Here is a 22,634-nt window from a genome sequence, read left to right on the forward strand (position 1 = left end):
TATTGAGCTGTGGTATGATAAATACCGATGTTGAAGACGTTGTAGTACTTGAGCTATCTGTGTAAATATGTATGTACCCTGGATACCGCATGTCAGTGGATGGCATTATCAGAAAGAGAGACATGTTCATCCAAGCTGCTCAACAACTAGCGCTTTATCAGATACACATGCGGTCATGAACCCTTGCATTTGTTCCTTTGGACTGCTGTATATATTAAGAATGAATATGCTCTGACGGTTGCTGGTACCTGGCACGATGTCTACCATGACGTGTTCCAACCGGCCTGCTTCTATCTTGAGGTCGTGGATTACGTGCGTTAGTTTGTTGCATACGAAGGTGCAGACTACGTTCCCTTCAGTATCCCCTATTACAGGCCGGAATCCGGGCAACGTTGCTTGCGGTGAAAGGGTCTCTTGTAATAATATAATATGAGGCTTTTCTTGGCTGCTCCTGATATACTGCTGTTGGGTTGCCTTCTTTTTAAGGTAACCGCTACAGTTCCATTGCCAGATACGAAATGATTCATGTAGCGCTGCCACCATGGTTATTACATGGGCGTCCAGAGCCTGATGCTGCACCTGTCGACAGGTTTGGTACCACTAGTATTGGTAGCCGAAGAGGTGAGTTTGGTGCATGAGGAGGCCTTGCTGTGTTGTGCAGATATGCTTCGACTTTTGTAATGCGCAAAATCATATGCTCTTCCAGGGCTGCCACGCTTGATTGTAGCCTACCCATCTGCTCGCTAAGATTGGCTACTACTTTGCTGAGCGTGTCAAAGACCTCTTTCATATCTGACATGGTCGTTTGGTTGGCTTCCACGTGTTCTGCCATGACTGCCCTCTTTTTTTGTGGTTATCGAGTCCCCCACGTTTTCAGCCACAGGGACATCAACTGGCTGAGGCATTGGCTGTGAAGACTGCGCGCTGGTTAGCTTAGTGAGAAGAATTTTTATTTCCTTTACCTCAGCTGATAGCCTCTCATTCGAATTTATAAGTCTCGCATTTTCTTGCTCTAGCTCTGCAATTCTATCATGCTCTGGCAGCTTACCTGTCATCACCTCTGCCGTGCCGTTGCGCACTCGCTCAGTCCAGCTGCCTTTCGATGTAACTGCAGGCGTCCTCCCCGGGTTGGAAGCCGTGATCTCGAACTGAACGCCAGGCAGCTGGCCATTGGGGTGCCGCCCAGGCTTATCCCGACCCTGATGATTACCTTGAGAACTCGAGCGCCCCCGTGATTGGGAACGGGCCTTGGGTATCGAACCTCTTCCGGAACGCGACCTCCCCCTGGAGCGGGGGCGCCTTTCCTGTTCTTGTGTAGTCTGGATGCTCTGGGTCCCGTAGGCTGGAATAAGCTGCTTGTCGTTGATATCTGGACTCGATGTGATTGATGCGTCCCGGGCTTCTGCGACTGCTCGCGATCTTTCCCAACGTCTTCGTCTGACGACGTATGGCACTAAGAACCTGTTCGTGCACTCCTTGTCTGCCGTGGGATGGTGACCGTCGCACAGCTTGCATCTTGGATTGCACTGGTGCAGGCTATTTGAGTTCTTGATCTCGCAGCCTTTGCAGATGGTTTCAGCTGGGCTCGGACAGACGTCAGACCAATGTCCCAGCTTTCCACAGACGTAACGAATATCGATGTTCTTGCGGTAAAGGGAGCACTGCAAAAGTGAAGGTCCATATGTCACGAATCTGGGCACCTTGTGTACTTCGAACGCTATGATGATTGTCCCGGTGTCCTTGATTCTCTTGGCCGGCAGCGTGAGTGGGTTGTTCGCGTTCACAATCTTTCGGGTCAAAATGTCATGAGTATCGCTTACGGGGATCCCGCGAATCACTTATTTACAAGTATCGTGGGATGCCGTGGCGTACGCGCTAACCTCGAAAACTTTGCCTCCAATGTCAATTTGCTTGACCTTGAGGTATCTTGAAGCTCTGTCTTGGTCTGGAGTGCTTGCCACCATAATGTTCTGCTGCAAGTGGAAACACATGATGTCCTGCATGGCCTCCTCCTCTTTGACGCCGGCCGCCAGTACTATCGCGTCTGCCACGGCTCCAGTGCCGATTCTCGAGATATTTAATCCTCCACGTGGTCGTAGCAAAATTTAGCTGAAGTCCTTGGGTAGTGGCAACATGCGTCCAGCTCACACAATTGTATGCTTGGTGTCATACCTAGTGGTGTCAGTCTTGGTGTCTTGGCGCTCGAGCCTGTCTTGGTGTCATACCAAGACTGGCTCGAGCGTCTCCCGCAACGCCAGCCTTGGTCGAAACCTTGGCAGAAGGAACGCTAACCGCGGCTAGCTTATTCCTTGAGTGTCTCGTTTCGGCTTCCTTCCAACCCAAGTCTTCCGGGCAATCCTCTGGAGAGATGTCCTCTCCATCTACTTGGTATTCCATTCTCAGTTGCAGGTCCTAGAACGCGCAGAGCGTTGAGTCACGCTGGCGCCGGGTCGGCGCATCGGTGACAATCGCCTCCTTGGTTAGACTTAAATCCCCCGGTGGCGTTGCCGTGTAAAAATGTCCCAAAAATCGTTTAAAAGTCCACTCACCAGCACAAAGGTGGTATCTGCTGATTTCTTGAGAACTTAGGCACACGATGGGACTGAAAACTCGGCGACAAATTTGTGAATACCGCAGGAAAGCATTCTTGAAAGCAGGAGCCGATCTTCGCGCGTCTGAACTGGTCGACACCTAGAGTGTCTCCAGTATACCTCTGAGAGGCCGACTATTGAGGCCGTCGCATCAACGACGCTCTCGGCACTAGTCCCCGTAGGGACAACAAGGTCGAAGACAAGCGCCTTCGAAGGTGTCCAAGACGGACGGGCACCATGACTCCTACTGACGGACGCCCGTGACGTAGAACGATCAGGGACGTCCTTAGCACTTGCAAACCTGAGTCAGCAGCCAACGTGAAGCTCCTTATTGCGGCACCCGTTCGTCCCTTCTAGCCACTGTAGTGTGTAACAAGTATAACATTTTGACCTCCAAGGTGGTGCAGGTGGGAGATTTCTTTTGTGCGTTGTTGAACAATAAAAAATAGTGCTCAATGTACATGCCTATGGCTGCTAGTGGGGAATGAGAAACAGGAGCATTCGGCTTTTAGTTAAGGCGCACGCTGCAGTCCCCATTAGCAGCCACTGTCATGTACATTGAGCACTATCTGACAAGAAAGGGTTGCTACGTTATACTCGCTGGGTGTAAACTCCTTAGTTTTAGAAATGCTTAGCGAGCGTTGAGCCGCAGTGCCTTGAATACAATGAACTAGTATACACCATGAACTCGAGGTGGTTAAAGGTGGGAAGTAAATACGAAGCGCAAGCCGTAAGAATGTAAAAGCCGAATTCTCCTGTCTCTCATTTCCCATTAGCATCCATTGCCATGTACAATGAGCACTATCTGACAGGAAAAGGTTGCTACGTTATACTCGCTGGGCGTAACCTCCTTGGTTTTAGAAAGGTTTAGCGAGCGTTGGGCCGCAGTGCCATGAATACAGTGAACTAGTACATACCATGAACTCTAGGTGATTAAAGGGGGGAAGTAGACCCGAAGCGCAAGCCGTAAGAAAGTGTGGGTATGCCATCTCAGGTTTAGTCCTTGGAATGTCCGCTGGATGGCGGTGTTTCTGTATGGGGAATATATGACGAAAAGATGCGAGATGGTGGTACTTCGAGTGTTGAATAGATGGGCGAACGGACACACAGACAGATGCATGGATGGACGCATGAACGGACGCAGGTGTGGATGCATGGACGAACGCAGGGACGGACGCACGAACAGACGCACGCACGGATGGGCGGATGGACGCATGGACGGTCACATAGACGTACGCATGGACGGACGGAAGCAAGAACGAATGGACAGACGAAAGCTTCGCCCCACTCTCCATCATTCACTCCGTGGATATGCTGCCAATTTTTTTTTCATGAGCGCGCCTTGCCTAAACTCGTTTTAAATTGCCTGCAAAACGATGACGAAGCTAAGTAGACGCATCGTCACGCTCCGCTGACTCTACTTCACAACAAAACCAGAGGTGATTTGGAGGCAGACCAGTGGGACAAACGCACCTAGCGTCGCAGAAGACAAAACAGTAAGTGTTTCTCACTTGATGCTGTACTGTTGTTTCCATGAATAGATAATACATACTTCGAGAGAAAAACAAGCATCTTTATTTTGAAGTGTTGTAACAAAATTATTCATTAAATGTTGATGCCAAATCAGGAACACAATGGCAGAGCGATGCATACCCTGATAATTGAATTTGCCCAGGTTTCACTTTTGCCACCTGATCACGAAACGTTCTTGCAATAAAGTTTGCGCGCAAATATTTGAAGCAAGCTTCATATATATATAACTTCATATCACTTTGTTTTACACTCGGCAAGGAAGCGTCGCGAATCTCAAGAACATAATCCATCCGAAGCAGATCCGAAGACTGTACTTCCAATAATTCCCATGGGGGTACAAGCGCCGCTGAAAGAGCCCATGTAGACACTAGCACCAGATTGCCCTCTAGGTATTATTGTATGAAACTCTATGGTTTAAACCAGAGAATGGCACAAACGCGACATGGATGCTGAAACTCTAGAGTCAGAAACACGGCATGAAGCGAAGCGTTCGCACATCGCAACCCCATACAGGATATGAATGTCTAACCAACAACAAACTCGTGCTGAAAGCACCTGTTCGTACCTTGCATAGATCTATGGGAATGTCGTGCAGATAAAGAGACAAGAAAACTATGTACCACCTCTCCGAAGGGAACCCTGGTAGGATGCGAAGCAGCAGTGGTGCGTCTGGCGTTTACCCGGTTGAAACGGGTGTTGACGTGGGTAGGGGAAAAACCGTTTCTAGCGAAACTTGGTGTGACGTTTACTCGCGTAAACGTTTGTTTGAAACGCAAGGACATGAGAGGCGGGACGCGTTGAAGACGCTTGCGCTCGGCATCCTTGGCTCGCGTCTCGTCGGTGTTACCTGCGCGCCATCTGTATTCTTGAACGCGATCGGTGTTCTTGACTCGCACCTCGTTGGTGTCGCTGGTCTTCCACTGCGGACGCTTGCGTTCGGCTTGCCCGATTCATGCGTCGTCAGTGCGGACGTCGCCATTCGTGAACGCGATCGGCTTCGCTAACCCTCGCAACGCCGGCGACAGCCGGGAAAGGTACGCGCTCACTAGCGGGAAGCACGCCACGATGATGTCTCGTCCATCGGCGCAATCGCGCGGCAAGGAAGGGCGCTGTCCACATTGTCGGCGCCGCGAGGGTCTCGAGGCGCACGCAACGCGCTCACCCACTGGCTCGCGGTTTCTTCTTGCCGACAGATGGAGAGAGATGGCGCGTGTGTGATGATGCCCACGTGAGGAGTGGGCTCGACGGGTGGGAAGGGTAAAGCGAGAGAGAGCTGACACGCGGGGAGCGCGCGGCAGGCGCGAGAGAGAGACGTCTCCGTGCAGTGCTAGGAGGGCGTGAGCTACTTGGCACCGCTCCAACACCTGCGGCGAGAGGAGCGGTGCGGACGGAGGGACAGCATTACACAGGCTAGTAAAAGAGCTGCTTCGCATCTAATAATGCGACAATCGATTTTCTCTTGGTGGGTGACCCCATGGGTGCCGTCTACAGAAAGCCGGCGCCAAAGAGAGTACAACCACTTGACGCCACTCACCAATGCCTGCTTGCGCAGGCGCCCCTGTGGGGCCGGGAGACCATGCCAACTGCATAATCTTCTTGGCCCATGGCACAGCACTGAAACACGTCCAGCGTGAATACACTTGCAAATTTTAGCATAATGACTCGCTTGCTTTCTGTCTGGCGTTCGATGCACAATCAGCCGAACTATCAACAGATGGTCTCTATAGTCCTTGGCGTGGTTCAACGATTTGTTACCGGAATAAATGACTCGCGAGTAGCTGTTTCAAACGGTTTGAGAAGGGTATCTCTTGACAGACTTCTAACATTTTTAGTAAAATGCCGATGACCCATTTTAAACAATACAATTGCCACAATGGCTACTTTTTAGCGTCTTCTTTTAAGTGTAGCCTTCTTTTAAGTGTAGCACAAACCATCAATTTAATTGCAGTGCTTGCTAATTAAGGCGATTTCTCCATGAACATACTTTTAGAAAGAAACACCAAGTCAAGACTTTGTCTAAGCAATTTCTTTCCAAGAAAAAACGTATAAAAATTCCATTCAGCTATCTACCTCATTCTGTAGTTTTTCCCGTCCTTTAGAATGCACGAAAGCGGAAGCGAATTTCCTGCCGCGCACCATAGATAAATGGCTTAGCCAAATGAATGCTATCTGAACGGATGAAAAAAGGCCTTCACCAGGGGGGTGAGGGGGGGGGGCATACCCATCATACAGAACCAACCGAAAGGGAGGTTCTAACTGCGCATTTTCTGCAAGGAGTCTCCTCGCTCGACTCACAAAGCTATTCGAACTTTACATTTTTTCACCAAATGCTTGATTCATTTCGTTCCATTTTCTCGTGCTTCCATTTCATAACTTCATTATGAAATGGAAGCATTCTCAATCTTTTCTCAATCTAAGCGACCCAGCCGTCTTAACATTCTTTGCGAAAAGCGTTAGCGACTAACTAGCAGAGATCCCCCGTTCACAAAAAGCGAACGCGCGATAGCAAGTCCTCAAGTGCGAAGGAAAGTACACCGAAGTGGGTCGATCGTAGCAATAATAGTCGTCAAACAGAGCAACTCTGCAACATACGAAGACAAAACACCGTTTTAAAGCCTAGTGAAGAGCAGCGACCTGTACGGAGTATAACTTGATTTGCGTCCTCCCATCGCTGCGCCTCTGTTTTGTTGCCGTTGTCTTTTTCTTCGATCTGGCGCGTTTACTTGCGGAGGTGCTTATATCGCTTTCCCGTAATTTGCTGACGTGTTTTTTTTCCAAATCGAGAAAAAAACGCGAGGTCAGCAACGAATTATACAATGACGTGAGTCGCAAATGCTCTCTCCGATTCTCCCTCCTTCTCTTTTTCTAAATATCCCTCTCTCTCGCCATCGTGTTCTAAATTTCGTCAATTCTTTATTCCTCGAGTAAGTTTTTGAGGAGAGAAAGAAGCCGTTTCCGTAACGTAAGGGCGGCTCGTCTTCACCGCTTCGTTGCAAGAAGATGTGCTCCAGCGCCGACTGTGTACGAAAGAACCTTTGCTCTCTCCCTCTCCCGAGAAAAAAAAAACGTGAAAAGGAGATTTTAAAAGTGTTCGCGTCTGCATCCAAAAACACCAGCTCCGCATTATCCTGGGAGGGCCATTTTCGCATCGATTCGTTTCAATTGAAAAAAAAAAGAGAAAGAACACACGTGCGATTGCTGGCTGCGTGTGGCTCTGCGCGGTATAGCAAGCATCTCACTCGAGACCTCGCTTCGACATTCACCCTTCTCCCTTATGCAGCCGTTTTTCTTCGAAGTCTCAATGCACGTGTACGCTTTTGCTTTCCTTAAAAAAAAGCCCCGGGAAAAGGCAAGAAGTATGTTGTGCGTCCGACTGGGCCTTTTGTCCCGGCGGTTAATGAAGCTGTAAAACGGCACCGTAAACTCGACGAAACAGGATCATCAGAAACGAAACCAGAGAAGGAATAACATAAACCCCGGGAGGTGGGAGAGAGGAGGCGCGTCAACGGCAGGAGAATACGACCAGTTGTTTTTTCTTCTGCTTTTGTTTGATTTGCTTGCGAGAAATCTCCAGCGTCGAATATGCTCGCATACCCGACCATTGAATGCCGCAACAAAACGCGCACACGTGCTAGCGTGGGTCGTTGCATTAGAAACATCACGAACAATCCTCCTTTTTTTTTCCCGAGATCCCGTTTAAAAGGAATATAGGGAAGCTGGAACGCTATAGTGTAGTGTTCTTGAAAGCTGACGGACCTGCTCTGCATATTTGCTGAAAAATCAAAAGCCCACCTTTCGATTTTTGCCTAGGCTCTTTTTTTCTTTTGTCATGGACCAAAGCACGAATGGGAAGAAAGACCATTGCTATGGAATTGTTGAAGTATTGGATAGTTCCTAATATTAGGCGAATCTTTCGGTTAAGGCTCACTGCAATGTGGTGTTTTTTTAGTTATACTTCTATTACGAACAGCAGCAGACGCAGCCTCCTATAGCTGAAGCAAGACGTGAATGCAGCGATGGTTGCGTGCCCTCATTCCGCACATAGATTTAAGGAGAATCCGAACCGCTGCTTGATGTTTCAGTTAAATGCGTTCCATTTTTTTCTATCTGTATACCAAGAGTAATCAGGTAGTAAGCGTGGAGGCCTTTTCATGTAGACGACGGACAAGCCTGTTTCGGAAATTTGATTTGCAATCAAGGAGTCGAAGAGCACGAAAGAAAGAAGGAGACGCTTACGTTTGTTTACGCGCTTACGAACGGCCGTTGAAAGAGTATACTTCACAAACGGGTATCAAGCAACGCCAGTACGTTGAAATGACAACGCAAAATATAGTTAAACGAAGGAAATAAGTGCCGTCCGATCTTCATGCTAACTGCTCATCCCAGTGTTTCCGTTATCGATGTTGCCCTGCAAACACACACACACAAAAGTAACTTTAACTCGCAATGATGAAATTCCGGCAAATTCCGCGCTCTGTATACAAGATAAATTTACATAGGTCGCGAAAGTTGGAACGAAAAGTGGTCTGAAACCTTTTGCGACGGACACCAACAACCACGTGACGATTGAAGCGCGACAAGGTGAGGGGGGGGGGAATAAATATCGAAAACAAACAAAAAATAATTAAACGTTTATTCTCAATAGTTTTAATTTTATCTGTTACAAAAGTTAGCAGACCGCTTTAATAAAGTTTCGGTCTTTGGTGTGTGGTAGAGTGCCCTTTTTTTTTCTTTTGGTTTCAGAAGCAGCGGGCACATGAAGGCAGTCTGATAACATTGGCTGGCGGATTTGGGGGCGTATCCAGGGAATATGCTATCAGATTAGTTCAGTGTGTTCTTTGGTTCGGTGCATTACCAAGTCAACGAGGCATCGCTCACTTTTTCGTGGTAGTTTTGTGCGTACCTTCGGGAGTTTACTTATTTTCTATGTGTTTTCATAGCTCAACTAGCTCACAGAATGTTTAGATAGCCGCTCACTGCCGACTGCTTTGGCTGGCGCACGGCCGGCGTGCCCTCGCCTTTGGTGACTGTGAACGCGACAGGCTAAGCAACAAGACGCGGTACTCTACGGCTGCCAAAGCTATAATTTCAAAACCTCTGTCTCGCCACAGTGGTTTTGAACGATGAGCAACGTGAGTATTCGAAATATTATGATATTTTGCTCGTGAACAGTTGTCTCACAGTCGCCTCTGTGAAGTTTCTTGTGCATATTGCAAGTACGTCATTTGGCAAATACAACAACTTTTCTTTCTCAGTCTTTGTAATTTTTGTTTCTTTTATCTCTCGCATGCAATTACTGAGACACAAGGCGCAATAATAAAGGCACGTAGCAGGTCAGCAATTAAGAAAAAATGTCAACTTAGTGCCATGTAGTGCGAATACGCGACGTCGCTAATGCTTCTCATTTTGACGATATATATATATATATATATATATATATATATATATATATATATATATATAAGTGTGTGTGTGTGACGTATGAAGAGATGGTTGGTAGAAGCAGGTGAGGAAGAAGTGCTTGATGGAATAAACATGGCGTATGAGCCAGACCACGTCGCCCATTCATCATAGCGTCACACGAGTCGACAGGATGAAGACCTCGCAACCACTTCATCGCCCGGCCATCATCAACGAAGACCTCAGCGAGATGCAGTGACCAAACGCAGACCACAGAAGAACGCGGACCACCAAGACCACCAAGCATCATGACAGCAGCATCAGACGACCTTGACATCCCTAAGTACACCGGATCAGCGGACGACGGACCCGTAGAGGACTGGTTCAACCTGTTCGAGCTCCATGCCGCCGCTGCATCATGGTCGGAACGGGAAATGATCACCAACTTCACTGACTACATCTCCGGTGAGGCATTCAAGTTTTACCTGATACACATATTCGAAAACGACGAATCATGGCAAAAGATCAGAGAAGAGATGATTGCCCGTTTTAACAACTACGACAAGGACTTCCTCATTACCGGCCATCTGCATACAACCACACGCGGCCGTCACAGTCCACGCTTATTTCTCAAGAAACGTAGCTTTCCACCAGGTTTCTCTTCACGAAAGCCGGTATTTTCAAAGTCGTCGCTCCAGCACACGACACGAGACGTTGCTTACCTACCTCATGCACTTCAGTTTTCGTCTCGCATACGTGGTCCACCACCCGGTTTTCCATCACGCGGCTCTTCAAGCGCTCCTGACGCTCACCGTTTGCCTCATAAGGACGCCATGTTCACGATACAAGAGTTGACACACCGAGAAAATACCCAGTCGAGCCGTGCTTCTTCCGCACGGGTTCATGCATCACCGTCCTGTGCATACACACTCGACAGTCGAACCAACACCGAAGGCTCAGGCGCATCGAACGTCACACGCTGTCATGCGCAAGAGCCTCTCGTAGTGAACAGTGTAGAAAAAGCTTCTGAAGAACTTTCTGTCAACTCTGAAGCATCATCTTCATTGCCTGAACTGCATGACAACAGCTCACAGACTACCAGCTGCAGACTGGAGACCCCATCAGGTTGTCATGAAAACCAGCGCGATGTTCAAGAAGGGCTTCCACTGCAACACAGTCCACAGCAACGTCAGCAACGCCAGCAAAAGCAAGTACGTGAATCTCAGACACTCCAACGGACACACCAACAAGGTCGACGACGCAAAGCAAGCCTCTCAAAACAAATTCAAGAAGCGAGGCAACTTCGCATAAGGGATCGGCGCCAGAAACGCATTTGGTGCAAAATATCAAGACTGCGCCTAAGATTACAGTTCCGAAACCTCAGGAAACACCGAACAAGACAAGAAGTCACCAGTTATACCACGCAAAGATTCAGACACCATCCCACTAGTTTACGACAACGGAGCCAACGCCACAGAAAACTACGAAAGAGACTGAACGTTATAATTTGTACAACGCACGAACATAGACATAATTCCTTAAACTTCAGTTCTTGTACACGCAGACTGCAAGCACTAATTCTGTCTCAGCCGCGATACAGAATACAGTGCGTACTACAGAGGATTCGGCGCCTACGACATTCGACCTTCAAGTGCTCCAAGGACTTCCAACCTTGTTCGTTCCTCGCAGCTGCTCAAGTCATGTCATGGTCAGTGCAGTTTTGCAAGACGCGGTTACCTTCTCCAGAACGCCACAGCCAACCTCGCCCACCAGAACTCCCCCATTCACCGGACTGCCGCACTCTTTTCTGAAGTTTTGCGAGTTTACGGAACACCACTGGGACATGAAACCAATTGTGCATTTTGACATTTGTGACTTCTCAACGTTGCCTTGTTTACTTTTTCTTGTTCGTAATTCATGCCTTCTTTCGGGGGGAGGGGGAATTGTGTGACGTATGAAGAGATGGTTGGTAGAAGCAGGTGAGGAAGAAGTGCTTGATAGAATAAACATGGCGTATGAGCCAGACCACATCGCCCATTCATCATAGCGTCACATTGTGTGACGTATGAAGTGATGGTTAGTAGAGGTAGAGAAGGAAGAAGTGCTTTTAGAATAAACATGGCGTATGAGCCAAGCCACGTCACCCAGTCACGCTGCCGGTAACGAGCCACCGACTAATGAATCCATGGGCTTCAATGGAAGTTACGCTACCAGTTTACATATACCTTGCGCTGTATTTGCAGGAATCAATTTTATGTGAAGTAGCTTGCGAGTACTCGCCTATGCCTTAGTTTTGATGTATTTAGTGTAGCTTGAGTAGCGTTCATATCGCGAGCTTGCGAAGCATGTCAATGGTAGTTCCGTGTAAGCGGTAGCGGTGTAAGCAGTTCCGTGCTTCGACGTAACTGTGGCCTGACGTTGCAGACCTCATTGCTATTGAAAAGAAGTAGAAATAACATTGGTTGTCATGTCCTAGTGGGGACGGGTAACACTATAGACTATAGCTTCCGGTGTCGAACAGGTACATATGCACTGTTGATTGTATAGTAATATAAAAGTTAGCCAACACTGCTTCCACAATTAACGTTAGACGAGCCACATTACGACATCTGATGCTTCGCAATCTTTCATGCAACTGAGAAGCGCGTAAGCCTGAGCTTGTGCGCACACATTCATAGAGAAAAAAAAATAGCACGAAAACAACGAAGGCGAGACACAAGAAACAGGAGAGCACTCAGTGTTAACAACAGCGTTTATTTTTGCTGTGCAGATATCTGCGCTTCTGGGAAGGCGGAAAACGAAGGAGAGGGCGATTTTTCTGGCATATATGCAGACATTATGTATGTACAAGGCAGTGTACTACGTCTGTTTATGATCAGTACCCCGTGGATTCTGGCTAAAGGTCATTGCGGTGTATTGGATTCATTGATGAATATGTGGGATTTAACGCCACACGACCACCATATGATTGAGAGACGCCATTGTGGAGGGCTCCGGAAATTTGGACACCTGGGGTTATTTTACGTGCGCCCGAATCTGAACACACGGGCCTACAGGATTTTCGTCTCCATCGAAAATGCAGCCCCCGCAACCGGGACTCGATCCGACGACCTGTGGGTCAGCAGCCGAGTATCTTAGCCACTTGACCACTGCGGCGAGGCTGCGGAGTATTGGTCAGCGTTAGTCTGGTAGTACATTGAAATTGACATCTATCACAAATGTTATGGTTTTCTCTTGTTCAGCTCTTGCAAAATGTCTAGTTGAGTTTTCAATGACTCTTATTTTGTTACCATGTTAATATAGACTGCGAATGGCATACGTCGTTGTAGAGAAAAATGTTTGAGTCGCTTGTACCTAGATTTAGGCTCTTGCACTTTTATTTAGGCACACGTTGAGGAACTTAAGGTGGCAGAAATTTACGAAGCCCTCAACTAGATCGTAATTATATCGTGGTTTTCGCATGTTGACGGGCCCCTGCAACATTTTTTTAGCATCGCAGGAAATCGCTACCAATCGATAGTCGAGGCTCCTGAGAACACGCATGCCATACAGTACGTGGCCTAGAATATACACTGAATTCTCAGTCTGTTAAGCTGCACCTTTAACAGTTGAACGTGATAGCGATATCCTGTTCCTAGTACGTACTTTAGTGCATGCTTTTTTATTGCATAGCGCTACTCAAGGAGTTTAAGTTTTGGATTACTACAAGGTATTCGATAAAGTTCTAAGTGGCTTGTGGCAGTGAAGCTTTCACATATGGCTGCATTTTGTGTTAGGAGTAGCATGCTTTGAACCCCGAGTAATTATGCACTTGAAATGTTTCTGAACTTGCTACGCACCCTCTACGTAATCTTGAGGAAATACGCGCAGTAACATGTGTGCCTTGTGTAACGGGTGGCCGGCTTTAAACCACGGAGTCGTTAAGATAATCACATGTTCTGTGGTCCGACGGCAATGTATATACAGATGAACCACACAATATTATTGCGATTTTACATGTTGTATCGCGAAGCCTGTATACAGGACGGGTGTGTTTGTAAAGTGTGAACGTGTTTTTCACTGTATTTCCAAACAGAGGAAGTTATTTTAACTGTATTTCCAAGCAGATGCGTGGTTGTGTGTAATAATATTAATAACAAAAAGAATGTTTAACGTTCCAAACCCACCATACGATTATGAGAGACGCCGTAGTGGAGGGCTCCTAAATTTCGACCACCTGGGGTTCTTTAACGTGCACCCAAATCTGAGCACATGTCAATCTAAGGCAAAAGGGTGTTAAAAGGGTGTGTGGTTCGTCCTTTGGGGGACTAATGGGGCTGCCACAACCATTAATCCTTTTAAGGACTAAAGACACCGGGTCTAACAGTTAGTCCACACAGACGAACTCAAGGGACTAACATTTAGTCCACACATTGAGTAACTGTTAGTCCCACAATTCATCGCGGCGGCGAAGACAGGCGAGCACTCGACGAACGAGCGTACGGGAGGCCGACGGCAATGGCGGCCGATTTCCAGGCTGTCGCAAAGCACAGACGAACTGCAGACGCCGATGCTGACCTTCGCGAGGCATTTCGTGCGTGCGATATACAACACGACCGAGCCCGTTGCCGGCAAGCGCGATCCGTATCGCACACGCGACAAGTAAAGGGCTTTAGCGACAAGTAGAGTAGAATAAAGAATGATAACCTACTTGCCTTAGAATCCAGCGCTCTTTTGTGCCCTGAGTCGGACTGAAGTATATATCCAATAGGCCTGTTGTCTTCTCGGCCGCCATATTGACCTTCCCAACTGTTGCTGTCGTGTGTTGGTCGTGACTATCTTGAAGCCAGAAATATACAGCGCGGCGTGGTGACGTGTCGAGACTTGCTCTAGCCTTCATGGCTGCAGCGAAACGCAAAAGCAGCAGCCCACGCTCATCCAAGCGTACACACAAGCACCACGTCGTAATTCTTAGATCGTCGAATCCAGGCGGCCGTGGTCGAGCACTCCAAGCGCGACGCAACGCGAACCGTCGCCGGTAAAATACGTGGAAAGACTGAGCCAGCAGAAGAGGAGAGGGAGGGCTGGTCGCCTTGGCTACGCTTTTCGCGCTGCCTGCAATCCCCGGGCGGTTCATCTCTTGGTTTCGAGCGGCACGCTTCTCTCTGTGGTTGCTCCTCAACGGTCTGCCCGTTAATCGCGCGCGCCTATTGGGCTCCGTTACTCCTTTTTTCGGGTAATTTTGCCTTAGAGTGCACGGGCCTACAACATTTCCGCCTCCATCAAAAATGCAGCCGCCGCAGCCAGCATTTCATCCCGCGACGTGTGGGTCAGCAGCCGAGTACCTTAGCACCTAGACCACTCCGGCGGGGCTAAGAACAAAAAAAAAAAAAAGATACGTGGCTGTGTGGACGAACACATGCTTGGCCCGCGAAAGACCGGAGTTCTATTCTCACTCAGATTTAGAATTTCTTTTATTTCTTTTATTTTTATTTTTCTCGATTTCTTCGTTACGCACAGGATAATTTTTCGCTCACAGCCGACAACGCCGGCACCAACATTGACACCGATAATGATGCCAACGCCGGGATTTCTGCGAAATCAGCTCTTCAGCGATGTCGCGTTAAAATCACGTTCTCCTCTCTAGACGCGCTGCAGGTTAAATACCACTACGTGTCAGGCGTAGTACCACTCATTGACTGATTGGAGCATGGCGCGCTAGTTCGTTACTGGGACTGCCATGGGAGGCCGTGACTTGCCCACGCAGGCGCAAGCGATTGCACTCAAAAGAAGCGCATTCAAAGAAAAAAAACAGATAGAGGGAGAAAGTGTCCAACGTCACGAGGTGTTGTTCACCCCATGAGCAGCAAGTGATATTCTTACACTTGAGTCGGTGCTCCTATCCTGAATCCTCGTCTGTAAACAAGCTGCCATGTGCCCGGGTACTGCGCCGTAAACTGAGTAGTTTGGAAACATGTATATGCCGACTAGCACTCGCTGTTACTATAAACTTTATTGACGAAATTTAGTGTTAATGGAAAGGCGCTGTCAGCTGATATCTCTAGTATTCGCACGTGGTTGCGAGAAAACACAGAACCAACTTCACTCATTCATGATGCAACGTTCTTTTGAGCAAGGCACAAAAGAACGCAGCGAGCTCAAGATTCAAATGGTACGAGGGAGGCGAGGGAGGCAAAACGTAGCATAAAGACGAAGCATGGTCTCAAAGATAATTTGTGAGCAATTGTATCACAAAGATGTTTTGTCCCAGTCATATCGTCCTCTTGTTCGCACGTGTGATCATCATTTTACGTTTCATTTTCTTCGCTGCCATGGTGAACTATACTGCGGCATAATTTCGGTAAATCGTCACTTCTCGAGTTGCCTATTCCGAAAAAGCGCCTAAGCGCTTGCCTGAAAGAAGAGCGATATTGCACGATACAAAAAAAAAAGGACGAAACGCTATATTTTATGTGTTTCGCATGTTTTTTCTCTTCCAAAGCTGAGCGCTAAAGTCGCTCGGTGGGACCAAAATGACGTGTTGATTCTTCTTAAGCTTTGTAATCTTGAAAACATATTAGGATGTTTCCGTCGGCAAGAATGGAAGGATGGGGAGTTGGATTGCGAAGGCTCTAGAATTGCGTAGTAATAACGCAAAAGAATAATGCACATACAAACGCACCAACGCCCCGAAGCACCAAATATACTCACGTGCTTTGCCTGTTCGCGTGTCTTTGCCTTTATTTTGTTGATTTGCAGCAATCGATTTTTTTATAAAAAAAGATCATCCAATAATTGTCAGATGCATCTGTCAGGGCAGTTCACTTCAGCACTGCGCAAAGATTTTTTTTGTTACTTAGGCAAGTGTGGCAACACGTTCAGCTTTTGAGAAACATGAAGTTTTTTAAGAAATTCTTGAGGGCAATTCGAGTTAAAGTAACGACTTCGAAAGAAAGTTCTGTTTGCGCAGGGATTTTCCTTTTCCATCGTGCAAATAAGGAAGAAACTTCGCATCCCCTCAATGGGGCTGCAAACACTCACGCTTGCCGAGAAAATTGCTTTACAAGTGTTCTATTTGCCACTGCTATTGGTTCGACCAGCAGCTAGATTCTGCCATGCCGGGACCCAAACGGATGTGCCTTTGTAACACTTCAGGCTTCCCTTTTCGTATTGGTTGCCGAATCTGTTCCTGCTCCTTGCTCATTGTACATATTGCGGTTATATTTACCAGGCAACATTTACTTTATATTCGCCACGTAATCGCTTCTTGCTTTTCGATGGTGAAGACCTTGTTTGATCCGCATATACATCTGGTGCGAAATTTGTAAAGCTTTAGTCTTAGTTAAACATATTTAGCTATTTGTTTTGTTTCTCCGGCTTCACTAATTTTATGCTTTGCATCGTGACTGAATGAAATCTTCTCACACAAATTTTTTCTGCGTAACGTGTTTTTCTGAGTATGTGTCAAGTCATCAAATAAACGTTTAGACGTACAAGGAACAGAGTTTGTTTGAAATTGTGTGGCATAGTCTTGGCTCGGCTATCACTGCTTAAGCCTTTTTGTTGCAGGCAAAGCCAGGGATAAGAAAATTTTCAAAAATCCTATCAACGATAATTAAGACATCGAAGGCGATTGGCGCTTCGATTAGACACTTTAGTCTATGAGCATGAAGCCTATTGATTCTGGGAAACGCCCTAAAATACTTGCTAATGCAACTTTCGACATTGTGATTGTCTGATCAGTAATCGGAGACAAAGTTACGTAACAAAATCATCTGAAGGGTGATCTTCATAAGAATTTGATGTTTCCGCTAGTATTGAAATGAATGGCGTATACTTATTGAGACGTTCGTTGTTTTTTTTTTGGACAAAATAAATGACTGATGAAGTCTAATGCTAGACCGAAAACACAATAAAACATAGTTAATCTATAAACAGCTTTTCGAGCAAGTTTTATGTCGCAGTGAGCATCTGCTCCTTGGTGAAGCGCTATTACGTCAAATATAAGCCACCCGCAATGGCAGACTGAGTAAAAGACTGTTTTGCAATCGTTCTCATGAATGCACCGAAATTCAGGCAATTAAAACAAATATTAGAACAATTCGCAATTAAATACCCGAACGAATGTCCACCGCTTTTGAACATTGAATAGCAATGGATCAGAATGATGAGAAATAAATAATAGGGGTTCAGAATAATAAGAATCAAAATGAAACAATTCGCAAGAAACTGTCATGCATGGTCGAGATACAATGATGACCAGAATAATACAAATTTCTCATTCTTCAAATTCTCGCCGAGGACGTCCAACTCAGTGCGTGGCGCAATTGTTGTACCAGTGGCATTCTTGCAAAAAATGTGGCAAAAGAATGGTGATAGTTTAATAAAGCAATTACCGAGAATTCCGTGGGGCACGTAATCAGAGTTTAAAGAACGGTAATGAGCTTTCCCGGGAAAACTATCTTGTGTGCGTGCGTTCACGTTTTGCCAGTCTTCCGCACAACAAAAACTTGCTGTGTATTGAAGATCGATCATTTTTTCCTAGATATATCTTTGGGTCCTTTGAGTTCTCAGCTAATGGTGGTCGTTGCCGGCCTCAGAATTTTCTTAGAAAAAAAAGGAATCTTGGTTGCCAACCCTTGGGCCAGCTCAACTTTGTTTAGCTTAGTTTAAATTAAGCTTCCACTGACAAAAAAGCATCGTTAAGCTAGTAGTTATAATCTTTAAACAACTTTTCAGCGTGACGTATACTCTGTATTTCAAATTGAGGCATTTGTACATGTAATATTTAGAAAACATTACTTCGTAGCTAATCAATGATGAAGGTAATGCGGGCAAATCTATCACGTTTCAACAACCTTCAGTGTAAATCCATCATTTTTCAGTGCCTAGACAATAATATCAGCGCAGCGCTAGATGAACTGCTTTTATTGGTTACTGTCGTGATTCATTCAGCATAGGAAGGAACTCTAAATCAGGGTGAGTAATAAATATTTACGGCACGGAGGCTGAAGAACTTGTCTGTACCTTAAATTAGCAGAAAAACTGGAAAGGGCAAAGAAGGCAGCTAAGAAGCACTTTTTAAACGCACCACAGAAAGCTTGCTTTTGTTAGCCGTGTTTCGGAAATATTTTGAATTACGTTACGCATTTAAAAAATAGTTGTAAGCTGCTAGGTAAAGCTATTTATCAGTCTACCAAATTTTTGTAAGTGACCTCTTGAAATAATGACGGTAATGACGCCTAGACATCCAAACGACCCCATGTTCTTTCTGAAACCACTTCTTTATATAAATCTTTACTCACTACTCACATACTTGTAATGATTTCACAACACTTTTCTTTGTTTTACGTAATACTGCTTTAGTAAGTACAGCTTTTCCACGAGTTGCGTAAGTAAGACATTACAATGTCTACTGATGTGGGAGATTAGGTATTTGCCTTAATCATGCAGTGTTTTGATGACAGGGCATTATTGATAGTGTGTCTACAAAATGTCATAGTGTAGTTTCCTGCTATATTTATTTCATTGTGAACTCGCTGTGAACAGTAAAGCTTAGTATGTTGTCATCATACCCAAACAGTGGTGTTTTTGCCGTGAAGCAGAAGGCACAGGCGAGATCTATATGCGAAGGATGACCGAATGCAAACACTCCTTCATGATCATATATTTGAAAAGCCCTTTACGCCTACATATCGCGTTTATTTCATCTGTGGTGTTACACGTATCTTACCATGAACACATTTGCGTAAGATCTTACCAGATCTTACACAAACACAAACATAGATGTGTGACACCTATGTTACACATGTATGTTACAAAACATAGATGTGTAAGATATTACCAGATCTTTCACATCTATGTGTAAAAACAGCATATGTGTAAGAACAGATATGCAAGATCTTACCAGATCTTACGCATCTCACGGTCACTGTACTCAACTGTCATTCCCCAAGGAGGACTATTCATCTTTACCAACTTTGCGTTATTCCAGAAATTCAACATAAACGCTTGTATTTTATGATATGCACGTTGGTACATATGCAGTTGTGTGATTACTAGAACGATAAGCCATGTTTGATGACAGAAAATGGGCTGACATGTCTCCAAGCTAGAAAAGATATTCATGCACTGAATTACTGCATGTTGTGGGCGACAGGTTGACACTGAGCCATAGGCCACATTTATATAGGGGCTAAATGAAAAAAAAAGTCACCGATGATTACATTACTGCTTAATGCCCATTCCAAGAACAGCTTCGTCTTGGGCCAAGGCCATCTGTGTTTCAAGTTTTTGTTTTTGCTTTCCACCAGCTATCGGCTGTGCGATAAATTACAACTTTTCCGAAGTAGTACAGCACCCAAGACAGCAAACGGCATTGATACCTAACTGAATCGCGTATGTCGTTTTATTCTGCGGATAAACGACATACGCAGTACGCATCTGTAAGTAATTATGTGCACTGTATTGATGCTGCTTGTGGCTGATGACGATGAATGATTATAGCTCAGCACTTTTTAGTGGGTGGGAAGCCCTAAACTACGCACTCGTTTCACAGTTAGCATTGTTTGATGACTGGTTGTTTTTTTAATCCTCTGCCATGCAATGCTGCGTAGATGAATGTGACTCCTCACATGACATGATGCCTCTATAGGCTCTTTGTGCGAAAGGTTTGCAGGCACCAACGTAGCCCTGTGGTAGAATTTTTGGCTGCCACGCCCATGGTCCAGGTTCAAATATAATTTGATCTTGGATGTGTTTTCTCCTTTATTTTTAACGTGAAAATGTTTTACGTTGGGGTGCACAAAGACTTCAGTGACACATATATATTATTGAAATGACGTAAAAATGCTGATGATCAGATGGCAAACAAAAGAAGTACCGTCAACAAGAATCGAACGCATGACCTCTCGGCGAGAAACAGGAGATGCCAAGCGTGCAATCCACTGCACCACGACCAAATACTCTGGAGGCTTTACAGACGCACTTTTGTTCCCTCACAATTTCCTCTAGCAGTGGTCTTGGTCGGGGCGGTGGGGGGAGGGTGGGTCATCTAGTAGCGGTAAAATGAAGCTATGTAGCAATCATGAACTTGGCCTCCGTGATTAGCTCCTGCAGCACGTTGTTGCGATGCGTTAATCCTGTTCGGCGTGTTTCTAATAAAAATGGCGTAATTCTTTTCAACCCCTTAACACACTGTAACGTCTAGACCTTAGCCCAGGCGTCTTAATTGCTTATAACATTCACGAATACCACAAAATTACTTCATTTCCACCGAGTGCATGATGATGAGTGGGGCGAAGCGTCTGTCCGTCCATTCGTTCTGGCTTCCGTTCATCCGTGCGTCCATCCGTTCATCCATCCATTCATGCGTCTATCCATGTGTCCGTCCATGCATCTGTCTGTCTGTCCGTCCATCTATGCGTCCGTTCATCTAGTCAACACTCCGAGTACCACCATCTCGCATCTTTTCACCATATATTCGGCATATAAAAGTACCCCCATCTAGTGGACATTCCAAGGACTAAACGAGAGGTGGCACTCGCTTACTTTCTTACGGACTGCGCTTGATGTTACTTCCCACCTTTCGCCACCTCTAGTTTATGGCTATATACTAGTTCACTATATTCATGGCACTGTGGCCCAACCTTCGCTAAACCTTGCTAAAACTAAACAGCGAGTTTACCGAGGCAATACATTCTGGTCAGATAGTGCTCTAAGTGCGTCCTTCTGATACTAGTTTTTTTTAGTGAGCATCAAATTCAAGGCAAATAATATTGAAGAATAAGTCACCACCACCCGTCTTTGTAAATAATGTCATCAGAAACAACTATCTTATTATTTATGATTAACGTGCGCGGGTTCCGCCCTCAACTGGAAAGAGTGCGCGCGTGCCGCTCCTCTAGTCCAGCCGTGGACTAGAGGAGTGGCACATTACCTACTACTACGAGGACGACTACTACATACATCGCGGACGCACGACCCACGGCATACGGAGCTTCGCACCCGAAGTAGTTCTGTGACATGCACCTGCCTTGCCTGGCTCGATCTGGCAACGTGCCCCGCCGCGGTGGTCTAGTGGCTAAGGTACTCGGCTGCTGACCCCCAGGTCGCGAGTTCGAATCCCGGCTGCGGCAGCTGCATTTCCGATGGAGGCGGAAATGTTGTAGGCCCACGTGCTCACATTTGGGTGCACGTTAAAGAACCCCAGGTGGTCGAAATTTCCGGAGCCCTCCACTACGGCGTCTCTCTTAATCAAATGGTGGTTTTGGGACGTTAAACCCCACATATCAATCAATCAATCAATCAATCAATCGATCTTGCAACGCGTTCCCCTCTTCGCGGCTAAGCTGCAGGTAATGTATGACACTCGTTGCTTTTCCCCTGAGTCTAGCTGTGGCATTCAATAACTTTAACGTGCAGTGGGATGGCGAGATTAGCTCAAGTTCTACGTTGTATCAGTGATGCTGTTCTGCCTGTTACGCAATTTTTCTAATTATGCTGCCACTCTTAGCTACTACGGCCAACAGAAGAGTTTATTTACTTATTGATCGTTGACGTTAGCTGTCGTGATGTACAACCAAGCGTCGATGGGGGTGCATCCGCGGTTAGTGGTGTGATAGCTGCCAAACAACAATAGTTATTGTTGAAGCTCTCTTCCATAAATCTGCAGTTCACATTCATCGACTTCTGCAAAAACACGTTGTACTTTTGTGTTATATGGATTCCTATGACGGAGGGATCAACCATGTTTTTTTAGGGGTGGAGCTCATTAGGGTCGAACAATGTCCTCCGTGGTTCCTCGATGATGATGACACTGTTGACGATCAAGAAAGAACAAGCGCATTGCCGACCACACATTTTCTTTTTTGCCGTCGCATCACACCAAATGCTTGGTACCCACTATGCACCATGATGACGACGATGGGGCTGATGACAATTAATATGATGATCACGGACAATGGCTGGCTTGTGCAGGACGTCTTGATATGCTCTACGACGCAGTTTGTGTGACTGCAAACAATGAACAACAGGTAAACGTGTACAGTCCTCGTATATGCCAGCTTCATGCTAGTTTGAATACCACAAAGAAGTAATATGGGCGGCAAAGCTAATTTCACAACTCAACAC

General features: G+C 46.2%; 1 protein-coding gene across 3 annotated transcripts in view; it reads left to right on the forward strand.

The window, feature by feature from the left end:
* Positions 1–8,966: 8,966 nt before the first annotated feature.
* The window catches only part of LOC119178536 (neuroligin-4, Y-linked), a 523,045-nt gene continuing 509,377 nt past the window's right edge, over positions 8,967–22,634 (forward strand). For all 3 annotated transcript variants that reach the window (XM_075888794.1, XM_075888769.1, XM_075888783.1), the window contains exon 1: positions 8,967–9,256. The gene's annotated coding sequence lies outside the window, so the exon portion shown is untranslated. The remainder of the gene's footprint in view (positions 9,257–22,634) is intronic.

The sequence above is a fragment of the Rhipicephalus microplus genome, chromosome 1 (genome assembly GCF_043290135.1).
Source record: "Rhipicephalus microplus isolate Deutch F79 chromosome 1, USDA_Rmic, whole genome shotgun sequence".
Classification (NCBI taxonomy): domain Eukaryota; kingdom Metazoa; phylum Arthropoda; class Arachnida; order Ixodida; family Ixodidae; genus Rhipicephalus; species Rhipicephalus microplus.